The following is a 5158-nucleotide window of genomic DNA, read 5'->3' on the forward strand; positions in this document are numbered from 1 at the left end:
TTTTTGAGGCTTTGATTCTTGACTTGTCTCCATAATAGTCGTTGTGGAACTTCATTTCCCTTGCAACAGTAAAAGTGACAGGGAAAAGCGTAAAAGTGATGGGTACCAATTCAAGGAACATAACGGCTTTTTAAGGTTGTTCGGGGATCTAGGTTTATTTACGCAAAAGTCTGATTTTCTTCAGCTTTGGCAAAAGACAAAAAACTCTTCTCGAGGGGCTTGGGAGGTCTTTATCTCTTAGTAGCGGGGCACCCTGTGGGGTTTTCTATCCCACATCGAACTTGGGGGGTTGGGATTTGGGTAGATAAGTCCCCTGGACGCCTTCAAAAGTTGCCGGCTTTTGAAGGTTGTTCGGGGATCTAGATTTATTTACGCAAAAGTCTGATTTTCTTCAGCTTTGGCAAAAAACCAATTCAAGGAACATAAAATATAGTGCAGTAACTACTTACCAAAAACGGGATTCCCATTTCCAGCTACAAGCAAGGTACCATTTCCGTCCCCTATAAATTGCCCAGATGTTCACTGTAGTTTCTTAACCATCTCAGCTACAAATTCGTTGTCCATCATTTTACCTACTCACTATTGAACTTATATCTCTCAGCAACACTCTGTGTGGAAGTTTTCAATCAACCAAACAAAAAGAGGTCTGTGTTTTTATCTTTCAATCTCTCCTTTGGTTCATCTATCAAGCCATCACAACATTGTTTTACACACTTCTAAATCTATTAGGTCGATAAAAATGATTCAATTTTTTTGGATGCTTTTGATCAATTGATGAGTAGAAACTAATTGATTTGTCTGTTGAAGTCATTAAATCCCACAATTTTCACCATTTTCTTTTAAACTAATGGATTTGTTTAGGTTTGAGTACATGCACAATTGTATTACATCCGGTCTTTCGGTGTAGAACCAACTTTTTTTTAAGGTTTTGTGTACGGAGGTGCATGCTCACATATAGACCCTTACTTACGTATGTGTTTTCATGATTACTTACACATTGACATTCAAATGAAAAGGTTTTTAACAATAAATAATTTCATTGGCCTCCTTTAAGATTTCTAACATTTTCATCTAATACCCCTCTAATTCTGAAAATTACGTTGACCTCCGTTCTCAATCTAATGTGACAAAATGTCATAATCAGAAGGCCCGAATTATTTTAATACACTTAGAGAAACAAGTTCTTCAAATAGAAGTGATTTTGCAAGATATCTTTACTTTTTTTTTTTATTTTTGTACTAAAATGATCTTGCACTTTAAGGAACAAAGTAAGGATTGTTTTGGCTTTTTGGAGTTCTTATTCTTGCTTTATGACCACAGCTACCACTTCCGGTCTATCACCAGTCTTCTTATCTTGCTCCTAAACTGAATGTTGGACTAGCAACGGTCATATATTGGCCTTTATCAGTTGAGACTTAATCTACTAAAAGTGTGGGATGATTTTCCACTTTCTCTTGCTTTTTTAATTTCATTTTTTAAAGTTAATTACTCGACATATATTCCTGTGGGAGGTCCAACTCCAAGGATAACTTGGGAATAATATTTGTTGTCATAATTTACTTTCAACTTTTTTAGCCACTTTTTCTAATGGTGGTAGATTTGTTATCAAAAAGCCCAAAGGGATGTCAATGCAATTCTCAAAATTAGATGGGTGCTAGGTGAAATTTTCAGGGTTTTTGAAATTATGTTAAACTTCATTAAAAAGAGGTAGATTTGATCAAATGAATGCTTTTCTACTTCAATCAATTCATGCCGATCATGATAAAGTAATAATCCGTACTACAATAATAACCATTAAGTACATACATGCACACACATTTTTTTTTTAATGAGCCATGAGAAGATCACTGGGAAAGTAAGGATATGAATATAAGAAAAAGATAATTTTCTGCTTGTAGAGTTCGATAGAAAATTAATTTGGTAGAGAAGCAATTTTTTTTCTTTCCAAATTTCAATTCACTCCAAATTGATTTCTCTATATATATAAAGCGGTCATTAGGTTACTATTCTCTAGGTTTCAATTCCTTGTTTTGAAGGCTTTTTAATAATTTGAGAGTCATTTGAGCAGGGGCGGAGGGGATAGGGGACCTGGGGGTAGGGGTAACCGCCCCTAAGTTTGAAATTTTCTTTTAGCTCCAGGAAATTTTTGTAATTTGTATTAAACTCTATCCTTTGCAACCCCCTCCCCTCCCCCTAAAATTTTGACAAAATTCTATTGCACTCCCCCCCCCCCCCCGGGTGGCCCCTTCACCTAGCTTTTGCCTTACGAAAATTTGAACTTTTGTTCATCTTTCAATATTTTTGAACTTATTTCTTATTAATTGTTTTAGTATTGCAGTGTTAAAATTTTGTTATGGTTTTAGAAAAAATATCTTATTAGCTAAATTGAACATGCCTTTCAATTAAATATTTTATTTTAATTTTCATTATTGATCAGTCAAATTTCAAAATTAAGTACTTCATTCTACATTTATGTGATATTTCATGTGTAGAACAAGAAAACTAATAAAAGGCATATTTTAGAGATTCTTTTCCTAAACATTTCAAACCAACATTTAGTTAACTCTTTACTTCCTTTTTGCACTTTGAGATATGATTAGAGAATACTAAAAGTTATATTTTTTTCCCCTTAAAATTGTAAGAATAAGAAGATGGAGAATTGAGTATTTACATTTATTTAATATTTTAATGCCAATTTTGATTTATTGCACTATATATAGCTCTTTTATTATGTTTCTTTAAGTTAAGTGTTACTATTATTTTGTCAAAAAGTTCAGTGACAAAAATGAACTTGTTAATATAAAATTTTAATTAAAAAAATATTTTTCTTCAAGTTACAGTTGGATATCTTGGATGAAGAAGCTTCCAAAAAAAGTCCTAGCATTCACAAATAACAATTTCCTACACATGCACACCCGCCCTCTCCCCATAATCCTGACTTTGCAACTGCATTTGAGTCTTTTGGAGCACAATGTACTAGTTGGGTATCAATTTTTTTTTTGAACGATACAAAAAGAATTTTTGTGGCAGTTAATGCATATTAAGGCCTACCAATTATTTTTTCAAAGAGCCCACTAAATTTCTTAGTTCCTAGTATCCTGCAAATGAAAGTCTCCTCAATCATAGTAGACTTTCTGACGACCAAAGTTGATTTCTTGATTTTATCTTATATCTTACTTTTCCCTTCTACTTTCACTCCAATGCAAGATCTACTTTACATGCCCAGAAATTCATGCTTTATTATGATTCTTTAGATTTTCTTCTATTCGTGATGTCTAATTTTTTATTTTAAATTTGTATGCTCTTGTGTTTGATTTTTCTCTTACAGATTTGTGCATCGAACAAATAATACTCTACAGGTAAATTTTTAGTCCTTGTTGCATTGAAGATTTTTTTTTCCTCCACTACTATTCAGGTTCTATGCCTCATAATTTTCTTTTTGTTTTGATCATTTGACTTTTGCATGCAATCAGATGGTACATACTTTTGAAGTTTATAATATTTTGGAAGGAAATTTGATTGGGAATACAACGAAGTGATTTTTGCTTTGTGTAATTTAGGCATTCATTTTTATTTTTTTTTGTATAAAATTGTGAACTAAGATCTAGACAAATGAAGGTTGATTGAAGAAAGGAAGTTTGTAGAAATTCCACTTTCAATCTGTAGATTTAATATGGGGTTCAATCTGTCATTTTTTTTAACTGCCTGTATTGAGCACTGGGATTGAGAGAGATGATCGATATTCTTGAACTCCAAAGGCATTTTGACACATTTTTGTGTGTAAAAGATGCCAAAAGGGTATTTGCGAAACCAAAAATAGGCAGGTGACCGCACGTGCCTTTGTAAGGGCATTTTTGGCTTGCACAATATATTTTTCTGAACATCAAATGCATCTCTAACGGCTTTGGACGTCAGGGGTTTTTGGATAAACATTTGCACAGTCAACGGTTGAGACTGTTATTTGGCAAAATCTCAAGATTTTGTTTAGTAATTTGGCTAAATCTCAAGGGTGGTAAATGTAATTAACCCTTTTTTTTTAAATAACTCTGCCTCCTCTCTTCACACGGTTTCCATCCCTAATTGTCAGGGAGTCATGATTCCTACTGTAAATCTGACGTTGGTAGAATTTTAAAAGTTCTCTCTTGATCGTTGGACCTTTTATCTTATGTCTTTATACATCAAAATTTTTATAGCTTGCTAGTTATTTTATAACATTCAAATAAATGCAAACCAACCAATACAATGATGAACATAATTTAACTCTTTATAAGAAATTAAGATCATGAAAAATTGCAACGAGAGGTTTTTGAGGAGTCTTGCAATCTAGAAGTTATGGAAAAATTACACACCATACTTGTGATAAACATTCATGAAGAGCTTTTCTATTGTTTTTACAATATGCTGCGACTGCGAGAAAGCAACTGGTAGTTAGTTTCCAATATAATATTTACCATTTTTACCAAGCATCATTTCTACAATGTGTACTTGTAGATTAGACTAAAAGAATTCATTATTAATTTTTTTTTTTTGTATCAGATAATTCAATTCATTTCCATGTCTAATAGCCCTAAAGCATTTCCAAATTCTAGGGCTGCAGTGATTTTACTTGCACTTTTCCTATAATGAGATTTTTAACTCATTGCTTTATGCCAGCTTCCGGATTTTCTTCTTAGGACTCTAAATTTCTTGAGCTATCTCATGTTCATCATAATTCCATTAACATTAAGATTCTCATAAATTAATAACCATTTACTCAGAAGACTCGAAATGTTTTAAAGTGATTTACAGTCTCAGCACTCTGAGAAAATAAGTAAAAGAATTTGGCAGTTTGAGCTTAATAATCCTCCTAAAACCATTTATATAAGCATTAATAAATTTATCAAAATAGCCTTTTGAGTTTTCTTTTCATATAGACACTTTTTTTTTTTTACAAAGACTAACATATTTACTACAATGATATTTTTGTCCCTAAGAATTCAATCTTCACAAAATTTCATCGGTTATTAAGCATATTAAGATATTTTTTTTGTCAAACCTGTGAAAATACCATAATCTACATCACGTATTTTCTAAACTAGTTTTACATAAATTGACAACAAAATATGCAAAACATATTTGTTGGTGAGAACAATTTAACTAGTACAAGTATACCTTACGT

General features: G+C 32.2%; 1 long non-coding RNA gene across 1 annotated transcript; it reads left to right on the top strand.

Moving 5' to 3' along the window:
* Window positions 1-561: 561 nt before the first annotated feature.
* Window positions 562-3557, top strand: LOC113773139. Its single transcript, XR_003468754.1, has 3 exons — window positions 562-644; window positions 3329-3359; window positions 3474-3557. It is a non-coding gene; the product is annotated as an uncharacterized LOC113773139 (long non-coding RNA).
* The last annotated feature ends 1601 nt before the right edge of the window (window positions 3558-5158 follow it).

Source organism: Coffea eugenioides, chromosome 6, assembly GCF_003713205.1.
Source record: "Coffea eugenioides isolate CCC68of chromosome 6, Ceug_1.0, whole genome shotgun sequence".
Taxonomy (NCBI): domain Eukaryota; kingdom Viridiplantae; phylum Streptophyta; class Magnoliopsida; order Gentianales; family Rubiaceae; genus Coffea; species Coffea eugenioides.